The 13154-nt window shown below is 34.7% G+C and overlaps 1 long non-coding RNA gene across 2 annotated transcripts in view; it reads left to right on the top strand.

The window, feature by feature from the left end:
- The window catches only part of LOC103009902 (uncharacterized), a 117949-nt gene extending 106473 nt beyond the window's left edge, over positions 1–11476 (top strand). The window contains exon 3 of one of the 2 annotated variants that reach the window (XR_009008426.1): positions 11326–11476. This is a non-coding gene — a long non-coding RNA (uncharacterized LOC103009902). The remainder of the gene's footprint in view (positions 1–11325) is intronic. The other variant, XR_009008427.1, reaches the window with a different exon arrangement.
- Positions 11477–13154: the final 1678 nt, after the last annotated feature.

Below are 13154 nucleotides of genomic sequence, written 5' to 3'. Positions count from 1 at the left end.
GCTGCAGCCACTGGGATTGTTACAGGAAAGGTAAAAAGCAAGGCCTCTATGACAGAGACCTTATTTTAGGAGAACAAAGAATAAAGCATAAAGCACAAAGGGTAGATCCTCATGCCAGCTTCGGCAGCTCAAACTCAAGGAAAAATATTTCTACTGCCAATAGCAATGAATGTAGCTTTGCATATATAATGAAAGATTTTAGGGACCATCAGTGGAGAACAACTGCTCTAATTTTTTGAAAGGCATCATCGATTAGATCTATACATAGATTAGATCTATACCCTCCTGACCCCATGCTGCATGAGTTCATAATTCTTGCTCTGTTGCTCACTAACTGTTGACCTTGGGCAAGTTACTTAACCTCAGTTACTTTAACTCAATCTCAGTTTCTTCATTTGTAAAATAGAGATAATAACAGTGTTGCCCTTATAGGGTTCTTCTGAGGAGGGAATGAGCTCATCTGAGCACTGCTACAACATTGGCACATTGTAGGCACTTTATAAATGTTTGTTAAATAAACTGCTGCATTTTTCTCCTGACACACTCAGCAGTGCTTCAGTACAGTTGATATACCTCTAATCTAATGTAAAGGCACTTGAGATTTTAGTTAGTATTTGAAGTCTCATTGTGAGTAAACACAAAATTTCTATTATTATTATTTGCAATATTGACAATAAGCCCATGGACTTTCATTAGGCTTTCATGGATATCAAAGAGTTTATAGACACTAGACTAGAAACTGTTTATCTGTTTTTTTACTCATTCATTCACTCAACAAACATTTGTGAATGAATACTCATAAATACTACATGCTAGGAATGTATGTGATTACTTGTGTGTCTCTTAAATTTGCTAGAGATGGATATTTAATAACATTCCTTAGTTTTTTTCCACAATACAATCATTTTGCACATTTTTACTAATTAAATTTAATCAATGGGTTTAACAACTCTCTACTAGGTGTCTAGTACTGGACTGAGATTTTGTGGAGAATACAATAAATAGGACAAATCTTTACTCTTATAAAACAATTACAATTTAATAAAACCATAAAATTCAAGAGGTATGACTAAGAACTAATAAAAGTAATAGAAATTATCAGAAGAGAGTGAGAAGACTGTAAGACTGGGGGAGAGAAAGTTCTGAGGTGTGCTCTGAAGAGGAGGAGGATTTATATAAATAGAAAGCAGAGGAAAGTCATCCTGGTGGGAGACTGCCTAATAAACAGAGACCTGGTCTGGAAATGAGCTTGGTATATGCTGGGTAAGATGAAGATGACCTTGCAGCACCTTGCACAATCTTCTCACCCATTATGGTGTTATATATTTTATAGGGTTGCAAAAAATGTTACACTGAATATTACTGTCTTAATAGGGGAACTTATATGTGAAAGAGAAATAAAAGATTATGCTACAGAGATCCTTCTTTTATTTGTTCACTCATTTACTCATCCATTTAACAAATATTATTGAACACATGTTATGTGCCAATCATGTGTTATCCACTAGGGATACTGCAGTGATGGAGAAAGATAAAGCCTCTGCTTTCACGGATGTTATAAACTAGTGGAATCAGATTCCTGAACATTTTGAATACCAGGGCAAGGAGCCTGGAATTTATTTAAAATGTAATGGGGAAACATTAAAAGACTTTAAGGAGAGAAAAGTTTTAGGATTAATCAGAGCATATAAGGACTCCATGTATGAACATTAATTAAGAGTTTATTATAATAACTCAGGCATGATTTGGTGAGAGCCTGAACCAGAGTTGTGTCAGGGTTTGGGGGGATAAGGATAAATGTGTGATTTTAAAGAATGGATCAAAACTATTTAGGGACAGATTGGATACTTGAGGTTGAGGAGAAGGAGGCATTAAAATTACTATAAGGTTATAAAAATGAGTGACATGGAGAATTAGGGAATAATAAGTCAAATGGGTAAATTTGGAAGAAAATTAAATGAGGGTTGTGGTGGGAAGATGACAAATTGATTTTGAACATACATACTGAGCTTATGTCAAGTGGATTTTAAGGGGAGGAATAGATCTCCAAGTGTTTTGACAGTGACTGTAGTAAGAAATGCATTTTACATAATGAACTAATGACATATATAGCAAACATTTCACAAGATGATATTTATCCTACTATATATAATGTACTCTGATCATTTCTGTTCATTTTATTTTACTAAAAAATATTGGTCATGGCACGAAATTTATTTTGTGACCCTGTTTGAAAAACTGTTCTAAAGATAGTTGAAAATAAGAATCTTATTTTAGTTGATGGGTTGTAGAGCCTTTTGGCAATAAGGAGCAAGCTAATATAGATTTTGGATTGTGCCATCAGGCATTAGGAAATAATTTCAAGTTCACAGGGTATAGAAATCCTTCTTAGATGATCATGGCTACAGATGGAGAGACTCCAACATATGCACAAGTTGGTTAGATGTACCCCAGTGTGTGGATAGCAAAGAATATTAAAAATAAGATGCAATCTAATCATTTTTTTTGCTATAAAAACATTTTTTAATTTAAAAAAAAGGATATCTGTATTAATGTCTGACTACACCAGATTTTTCCTACTGAGTAAAAGAATATTACTCATACCTTCTCCTCCTCATCCTTGCAGACACATTCCATATTTGATATTTCCCAGAAATGTGCTCAAAATTTTAAGGTATAGTCAAAACGAATCAAAGAATAACCTCTGAATGGACTGATTTAGGTTATTGTAGCTATCAGTTTAATATGGCTAATGAAGAAGCAATAGCACCAGTGTAGTAAGTGACCTTGAGCAAGTTCTCTACAGGTGGTCTTGCGTAACAAGGTGGTTGAATCGTTGGAAAGAGTTTCATATTTGAACTTTTCTAGCACCCCTTTTGTTTACTCACCTAAAGTGCATACAAAAGATTATAAATGGGAATTAGTATTGGCTTGGGACTTGGATTTGGGTGGGGAGTGCAGAGAAGTGTCAGCCATACAGCAACAGGTTAAGAATTGAGCAACACTCTGGACAGTGAATGTGGCTGCTGGACCAATGGGATATATCATCAGGCTATGTAAACACATCTCCATATGCCTAATGACAAGAATGTGTTAGCTTTTTTAGTTGGCCAGGATTGAAGTAAGTCAGCATCTGCTAACATGTTTGCCTCCATGTTATCCCTCTAACCAAACTAATTCCCAGATTGCATTCCGATGAGAAACACAAAATGTGGGAGGACATACGGTATCAATATCAAGTTGCTCATGGCCTCTTACCACAGGAGTGCAATTGACTCTTGCTCAGTCAAGTTAAACTGACGGTCAGTGAAAGTTTTGAATGGCTTCCATATCCAAAGTATGCACTGGATCACGTGTTAGATATAGTGAACATAATAACACATGGGGTATCCCTTCAAAGACCTTATTATATATTATACTGGGCATGTAGGATATAAATTGCAGCATTTCATTTGTAAGGATACACTGATCTAACAACCTTAATGATCCAAAAAGGAAAAAGAGAAAAATAAGTTTCTGAACAACCAAATAGATATTCCAAAGTTCAAGCACCAAAGTTCAGGCCTTACAGGCTATTTACAAGGGTCAAGTAACCTCTATCCTAGTGGGATAGGACCTACATGGTGAGAGTTGAAGAACCATGGAACCTCTGCCTCAGGTTCTGCTCTTCACTTGGTTTCCTATCTGAGATTCCACTCAGGAATTAACCAACAGAACAGCAATACTTCTAAAATGCCTTTGTTTCAAAGAAGTTTAGGTGTGGTTTTGTGGAGGAAATAGAGTGCTGAGGAAATTGGGAGCATGGGGTTGAGATAAAGGAGAGACTTCTAGATTTTGTGGAGTTATAGTTTACTAAGATTGTTGACCTTTAACACCCACCTGAATTTGCCTACAAATTCAGAAATGATAGTTTTGGCAAGGGGTGTCCATTAGAGAGGAGGCACACAGAGTAGAGGTGGGGTGCCAGTGGGGGGCTTGGTGAACCTAAGAGAACAGTAATGCTGGGGTGCATCTAAGACATGCATTTGAGGTGTGCAGAGGGCTGTGGAATGGGAGAGAGGGTTTATCATGAGCCCTAATGGGGGGTTGCAGAGGGAGATGAGTGCCACAAATACACTTTCTTACTTTTCAATTTAGCCCCAGGTAATACGCCTCTCTGTTTAGTGCATGCCCTCTTTTTTTTTAATGAATACTTCAACTTTCTCAATTTCCCTCAAATATTCAATTCCAAGTCATTCACTCTTAGCAATCCCTTCCTTATAGAGTAAATAAAAGCCACAATCAGTAAAAGCCTTGTCATTGGCTTCTAAGTGCTCATCAGTGAAAATTTTCTTTCACCCTCAACCTTCTCCAATTGCCCCCCTTCACATCCAGATTTCTTGGAAGAGTTATCTATACTGTAGTTATTTATTCCTCTCCTCCCATCTACTTTTCCAGCCACTCCAGTGTGGTTTTTGGGCTCATCATTCCATCAAACAGCTCTATTAAGGACGTTGGTAATGCTCTTGCAATAGATGTTATTTCAATTCTTGTTTACTGTCCCTGTCAGTAACATTTGTAACTCTTTAGCAAAATTTTCTTCCCTTACATTCCCTGGTATAACAATGCCTTGACTTGTTTCCTCTTCTCTGGCCATCTGTTATTTGATCTTTGATCTTTCCACTACATAATGGGCCTCTCCTTGTCTCATGTTACTCTCTTCCCAGCCTATCTCAATCTTGTACTGCTTTATGACTCACAAATAATATTACAAGCTTAGGCCTTGCCTCTGCCCTCTAAACTCTATAACTATCTTGCTTGACATCTCTCTTTTTTTCAGTGTTCTTTTAATTTTTAATAGTTTTTATTTATTGAGGTATAGTTGATTTACAATATTATACAAGTTTCAGGTGTACAACATAGTGATTCACAATTTTAAAAAATTGTACTCCATTTATAGTTACTATAAAATATTGACTATATTCCCTGTGCTGTACAATATGTCCTTATAGCTTATTTATTTTATCACATAGTAGTTTGTACCTCTTAATTCCCTATCCCTATCTTGTCCCTCCTCTCTTCCCTCCTGCCACTGGTAACCATTAGTTTGTTCTCTATATCTGTCAGTTTCTTTTTTTGTTATATTCACTAGTTTGTTTTATTTTTTAGATTACACATATAAGTGATAGCATACAGTATTTGTCTTTCTCTATCTGACTTATTTCACTGAGCATAATACCCTCCAGGTCTATCCATGTTGCTGCAAATGGCAAAATTTTTTTTTATGGCTGAGTAATATTACATTGTATATGTATACCATATCTTCTTTATTAATTCATCTGTTGATGGACTCTTAGTTTGCTTCCATATCTTGGCAATTGTAAATAATGCTGCTGTGAACATTGGGGTGCATGTACCTTTTCACATTAGTGTTTTTTTTTTTTTTTTTAATTGGATATACACACAGGAGTGGAATTGCTGGATCATGGTAGTTCTATTTTTAGTTTTTTGAAAGACGTCCATACTGTTTTCCAGTAGCTGCACCCAACAATGTGTAGCCAACAATGTACAAGTATTCCCTTTTCTCCACATTCTTGCCAACATTTGTTTTTTGTGGTCTTTTTGATGACAGCTATTCTGACAGGTGTGAGGTAATATCTCATTGTGGTTTTGACTTGCATTTCCCTGATGATTGGTGATGTTGAGCGTCTTTTCATGTGCCTATTGCCCATCTGTATGTATTCTTTGGAAAAATGTCTATTCAGATATTCTGCCCATTTTTTAATTGGGTTTTTTTTTGATATTGAGTTGTATGAGCTATTTATATACTTTGGATATTAATCCCTCATTGGTCATATCATTTGCAAGTATTTTCTCCCACTCAGTAGGTTGTCTTTTTGTTTTGTTGATAGTTTCCTTTGCTGTGCAAAAGCTTTTAAGTTTAATTAGGCCCCACTTCTTTATTTTTGCTTCTGTTTTCTTTGCCTTAGGAGACAGATTCAAAAAAATATTGCTAAAATTTATGTCAAAGGGTGTTCTGCCTATGTTTTCCTCTAAGAGTTTTATAGTATCTGGTCTTACATTTAGATTTTAATCAATTTTGAGTTTATTTTTGTATCGATGTTAGATGATGTTCTTATTTCATTCTTTTACATGCAGCTGTTCAGTTTTCCCAATACCACTTATTGAAGAGACTGTCTTTTCTCCACTGTACATTCTTGCCTCCTTTGTCATAGATTAATTGACCATGAGTGCATGGGTTTATTCCTGGGCTCTCTACTCTGTTTCATTGATCTGTGTGTCTGTTTTTGTGCCAGTACCATGCTGTTTTGATTACTGTAGCTTTGTAGTATAGTCTGAAGTCTAAGAGTGTGATTCCTCCAACTCTGTTCTTCTTTCTCAAGATTGTTTTGGCTATTCGGGGTCTTTTGTGGTTCCATACGAATTTTAAAATTATTTGTTCTAGTTTTGTGAAAAATGCCATTGGTATTTTGCCATTGCATTGTCTGTAGATTGTGTTTAGTAGTATGATCATTTTAACAATATTAATTCTTCCAATCCATGAGCATGGTATATCTTTCCATCTGTTTGTGTCATCTTCAGTTTCTTTCATCAGTGTCTTATAGTTTTCCAAGCACAGGTCTTTCACCTCCTTAGGTAAGTTTATTCCTAGATATTTTATTCTTTTTGATGCAATTGTAAATGTGATTGTTTCCTTAATTTCTCTTTCTGGTAGTTCATTGTTAGTGTATAGAAATGCAACAGATTTCTGTATATTAATCTTGTATCCTGCAACTTTACCAAATTGATTGTTGCGCTCTAGTATTTTTTTTTGGTAGCATTTTAAGCATTTTCTATGTATAGTATCCTGTTGTCTGCAAACTGTGACAGCTTTACTTCTTACTTTCCAATTTGGATTCCTTATATTTCTTTTTCTTGTCTTTGACGTCTCTTCTTAGATGTCTCAAACATGCCTGAAATCAAACATGTCCAAATCATACTAATGATATTCCTACATAGCTCTGGTCTTTGTCCAGTGCTCCTTAGACCTGTGAGTCATGCCACAATCATTGAATTGTACAAGGCAGAAAGCTAGAAATCATCATGACACCTCTACTTTTCTTACCAACCATTTTCAATCCATCCAGTCCTGCTGATTATTTCTCCTTGGAGTTTTGTGCTGGAGAGAACCACCCCGCAGCCCTGGCCCACCTCTCTTTTCTGCCTATCCCTGGCTTTATCCTGTACTATGAAGGGACGTTATTTATGTGCATGTGGAAATTCCACTTATTATATCCCAGCTTATTATATACCACCTTCAAAAGCTGCCTCTTGGCCACTTCTCAGACCTAGGAGTAAATACATCAATAATATGGTCTGCCCATGGAAAGATATACTCATGTAAGGGAACTCTCTGGCCCTAGAAGAGGTTCGGAGCTGTTTGGACTGGGAGTTCCAGGGTTAGGGTGCCTGAATCATGGTCTAGAAGAGGAGGAGGACATATCCTCGGTTTTGTGAGCAGAGCATAGCTGGAAGCAGAACATAGCTGGGGCAGAACATAGCTGGAGGAAGCTGGAGGAGGCCTTCTAAAGAATGGATTTTATAGAAGGGGATCTCTTTTTTGGGTCCAAGACCAGTACTGCTCCTAAATATCTCTTCAATCTGTCCGTTTCTCTCCATTTCTATACCACTGATATAGGTCAAGATCTCACCATCTGTTGCTGGGACTATTGCCTTAATCCCCTGACTAGTCTTCCTAGATATACTCTTGCCTTCTCTAGTCTCTTCCCTACACTGCAACCAGAGTAATTTTCTGAAGCATAAATCAGATTATATCATTGGGCTAATAAAATCATTCAACTTCTCATTGCTTTTAGCATGAAAAACAAATATACTACTGTAGCTAAGATGACATACAAACCATCTACTCTCATATCTCATCTCACGTTGTGCTTCCCCTCAACTCTAGCTTTTCTCAGTTTCTTTCATGCTCTTTCTTTTCTCAAGCATTTGCACATTTTGTCCCCTGTGCCTGGAAGGCTATTTTCTTTCATCTTTCTTTATGCCCATTTAAAAAATTCTCAGTTTAAAACTCACATCCCTGGGAAAGCCCTCTCAGACTTCCAGGCACATGGTATTATTAAATAAATATGGCTTGAATCAAGAACACTGTTTTATCACTAAATATTTGGGTGGTCTACTGACTTTGTCAGTCATCTTAGATGAACTATTTCCCCATAGAAGTTTTGTAGCTTTTTACCAGAACAATACATTTCTTTGGGGTTTATAATATTAAAATGACCAATCTCATCCTTAGCTTTGCCTGCAAATCCAAATAATTGCAAATTCTGCTTTTTTTTTTTTCTGATTGCCAGCCTGCCTTTCTTTTCTTTCTTACTCCTACAGGAAATTTAATTGTCTTTTAAATTCAGGTCTAACTCTTTGCTTTCTGCATTTTGGTATTTTATCAAACATTTAGAAATTACACATATTCTTACCCTCCTTACTTCCCTCAGCCCTTTACCTACTCATTCCGTTTCTTCAGGCAAAGTTCCTTCATAGGCACAAATGAACCCAGAGAATGCAAATTTGAAGCTTTACAGTCTGTTGAGTTGCATAGTTACCTGAAGAGGTTAGAGCCCACACATCTTATTTACGGACAAGATTGCCCTTTAATTTAGAGCTTCTCCTCTGATACTTCTTTATCACCTCAGGAGTACTTTGTGTTCTACATGCACAGCACTTTACAATGTTACAGTGTAATTATCTTTCTGTGGTTCTATCTTCCCTATTAAACTGTGGGCTTCAAGACCTAGGGAGGTCTTCAAGAACTTCAAAGTCAGGGACTGTATCTTATTAATCTCTTGTATCCTCATAGCCTAGGAAATGCGTGGCATTTAGTGAGCATTCAATACATTTTGAGCATTTAGTGAGCATTTGATACATTTCTTTCACATGAATGAAAGACTAGGTGGTACTGCTTAAAATAATAAGCAATAAAGTAAGTCTGAAACATTATTTTCAGAATTGTGCCCTGTCAGCAAGAACACTGGTGTTCCTAAATAAATAATGGGTTTGTTGATGCTAGGACAATGTTTGCTTTTAGATACCATGCTTCTCGACGTGCAATTTTTGCCAATTTTCCATGTAATAACAAAGAGAAATTTGAACTCATCAATAACAGCATTTGCCTTCAAGACATTAAATGCTGAGAGGCCAATTTATATAATTTTAATGAATGAATGAATATCTAATGTAAACATAAAAATTAAAATTGAAATAGTAATTGTATATATTTCATCTAATAATTTAAGCTACACGTATTAAATATACTGCATATCTCACAACTGTGAATCAAAAGTGTTTTGGAAAGAAATTGCCATTGTCAACATCATACGTTACTGAAATTACTTCTTTATGCTATTTGAATGCATATTTTTATAGCAACATATTATTATCAAATAGCTATTTTTGCAAACAGAAACTTCAAATCTATAAATACTATTCTAATAAAAGAATTTTGTTCTTTTCAATGTCTACATCACGAAAAACTAATTTTGAACAATTCATTACTTATATGTGCAATAATTTTATTTAAAATCATTTTTAAAATATTTACATTGTATAGTTTATTATAATTAGGCTAGAGATGAATTTCTCTTTAAAAAAGATTAGGCCAATTATTTATTTGATATATTTCTTAAAAGTTACAAGTTTTTTTTGGATCAAATAATTCATTTCTTGATGTTAACCCATATATAGATGCTTAAAAAGGTGACGAGAATTTCAAGACTTAAATTTCATGGCTCAGTTGGGTGGCCAGCCAGAGAAGTTTCAGCTAAAGTCCAGCACTGTAAGATTACAAAACATCTGATTAATTTTAAGCTTCAGAAAACATGAAGGAGAAAACAATTTTTATCCTTTAATGAAAACTTCCTAAGTTTGATCCACTGACGTTTTAACATAAGAATATTTTAGCTACACAACCTTTGTTGTTTTACAAGAGGTTAAAAATAGTTCCATTTTGTACCTTTAAACTAATCTCCTTTTTAGGTAGTAAGTCTCTTGAATTATTTTTGAAAAAAATATAGAATATGAAGAGACTAAGCACTATTAAACTCTCAGCAGTGTATTAATTTCTGTTTGATGTCCATCTGTAGCTACTATTATGAGATAGGAGTTACTAGTATTAATTTCAATTTCTATATTTATAGACTATTTGTTGTTAACTTATACAAAGAATGGATAAACATGGATTTCAGGCATTAGCTATATTTTTCTTGGATTGGAAAAATGATAGAAAGATATGAGAAAGTGTCACTTTATTTCCATAATTTAGACAAGTTAAATGATCTTTTCATTTCTTAAAAATGTTAACCTGAATTGGATAGAGAGTAATGCCTGATGAGCCACTGGGCAGCTTAGCAATGGACCAATTCTCAGATTTGTATCCCAATTTCCTAACTTGTTATATTCATTCTAACAGTCAGACCCTTTTCTCATGCTATGACTGTTTCATTGGGAATATGAAATCACAGAATGTTCAAGGTAGAAGGGTCCTTAAAGATGATTTAATTCAACTTGACCCATATAGCATAAAGATATAACCAGATCTGCGTGTTCAAGTTTGGAGCTAGAAATTGACACTGAGCTGAATTAAACTGCCTAGTAAAGAGTTGAGAAGTTTGAAGTAAATGGTTAAGAATTCTGAGAGAAGGTACATGTAGTTTCTAGAGGCCCAGAGTAACATGAGGAAAGGTGGAAAAGGGACCCTCCTGCCATGGGAGCTTTGGAGAGAGAAGGCCTTAAGAGATGGGACAAGCCAACAATGGTGATCTAGTGTGGTTTTCATAATGTGAACTTTCTTTTCTTTGTTTCCTATGAAATTTTCAGCAAAGAATTTTGGATTACATTACAATTTTTTGTTTGCATTAGATGCCTATATAAGTTCATACAATTTGGACAATTTATTTTCTTATTTATTAATGGGAAATATATCTTCACAAGTGAACAAGAAATTAAATTGCTTACCATGTTTCAATTAGTTAGTTTGATGCTTAATGGTCTTTTACTTTTCTACCCTTCGTATTTTTTAGAAAGCAGTCCAGAGCCTTCATGATAGGTAGGATCTACCCTACCTATCCACACATATGTCCATAGTATAGTAGGAAAAATGCTAAGAAGAGATTTTTTTGTTCTTGAATTTCTCTCCAAAAAGATCCAAATTTCCCTTATTTTAGAATGACTTTGGATTAAGTGTTTCTAGAAAGTCTCTATTAAAATACTGACGCTATTATCTGACATTGTTGTCACATTTTAATGCATATGTTTCACTTTTTTTCTAAGAGAAGACAACCCAGAAGTAATAATCTATCACAGAAGGAGATGGCATAAGGGCTGGACCAAGAAGATGGACAGTTGGAAGGAAAGCTGGTTTGGATGACTTGGTGAGAAACTTCAGGAATTAAGAGTGTGGTAGGAGGGTGTAGGTTTAAGGTTATGATTAGCAGGACAAGGAAGTAGGGGACTGGTCTCAAGAGAGATTTCATTTGCTTAAAAACTGTGCCTTTTCTATCCTGTCAAAATGAATGCAAAAATAAAGGACAAAAGGGAAAAAGGCTCAGGTTTAATTCCCAGTTATATTTCAACTGAGGTATTTTTTTTCTCGTGTAAGTGATCAGTACATTATTAATCTTTGCATATGAAGTAATCATCTTAACCACTCTCTCTTTAAACTTTCTCCATAAAAAGAAACTAGAATCTGTAAGCCATATTTTTAACTCTTGGTTTAAATATTTGCATTTACTCCCATGCCAGACTCCTTTGATGATTAACTAAATATGACTTTAATAGCTTGAAGAACAGAATATTTAGAAATAACCAACAATTATGTAGTTTCATTTTTCTTTCAGTTTATAAAGTACATGCAGAATTAATCGAAGAAAACTGTAGGTATCCTTACTTTGGGAACCCACAAAATGCAAATATTCAAGGGTTACTTATTAATTAAGATAAATTTTAAACAGATAGTGTTAAGAATTAAATATTTTAATTTCTCAACCATCTGCTAGTCTTTAAAAAGGATACACATATGGAAAATGCATTATTGATACTCTTAGTAAGATTCTTTCAGGTGTTTCAGTTCTATATTTGAAAATTATGCAATCTTCATTAAATATAGGAATATCAATTTTAGGTTTCTAGAATCATAATGAGTTTGATGTTCTTTTAGTTTTCTATATTACTATTATAGTACAGTATAATATTAGAGTGCAAAGTAGGTGGAAAAACTAATATTATTCTCTTCATTTGTTAAATAAAAAAATATGCACAAAGTATATGTGTGAATGCTAAAGGCCTGATTTTGTCAATTAGTCATACAATTAAGTCCAATGATAAGGATTGTGTGTTTGATCAAGCCTTCCCAGAAGACTCATTTTAAGGAAAAGGCCAGGATTGAATACTGACTTCAAATAAAAGTGCCTACTTTTTCTTGAAGGCTAAAAGAAAAGTTGACTTAATTTACCCAAAAAGGAATTATTTTCTTATTTAGAAAATCAGCATAGTTTCCTTCTTTCTTTTACAGTATACAATTTCAGGCTTCAAAGAAATGGTTTTCTCCAATGGAAATAATTCCATAGGCAGATATTCATTTACTTCTGTTCAGCTATGGCCAGAAAGACAAGTCTGGCTCCCTTATTCGGACTCCCTTGAGCCATTAAAAAAACTCTTATCAGCTCTAGCTAGCTAGCTATCATCTGTATGTATATTACCTATCTCTCACCTATCTAAAAATCTATCACCTGTTTTTCTATTATCTCCTCTTCTGTGCTTGATTATTTAATTAGTACCCTGAAAATGAAATAAAATAAAATAAGATCATAGAAAGTGTATTTCTTTCACCATATGACTGAATAGGAAAAATAATTCTTCTCTTGAGTATTTACTAGTCTCTGAGTCTATATGTGCCATAGGGCAAAATGACTGACAGTTTTAATTGACTCGGTTATTTAATTAAATGAAATGACTGGCCTCGTACTAATTATTGTTCTGTAGTATCAGAGAGGGTCGATTTTCCCACTGATTGAAATGCATAGTTCATCTTTTAGAGCAAAAGGGCAGAGAGAGAATAGTCATTCAGAGGTAGAGATCAGAATCTTGGGTGGGGAGAGTAA

The sequence above is a fragment of the Balaenoptera acutorostrata genome, chromosome 5, assembly GCF_949987535.1.
Source record: "Balaenoptera acutorostrata chromosome 5, mBalAcu1.1, whole genome shotgun sequence".
Taxonomy (NCBI): domain Eukaryota; kingdom Metazoa; phylum Chordata; class Mammalia; order Artiodactyla; family Balaenopteridae; genus Balaenoptera; species Balaenoptera acutorostrata.
Note: the sequence above shows the minus strand (reverse complement) of the source record. Positions and strands in the feature narration are given on the sequence as shown.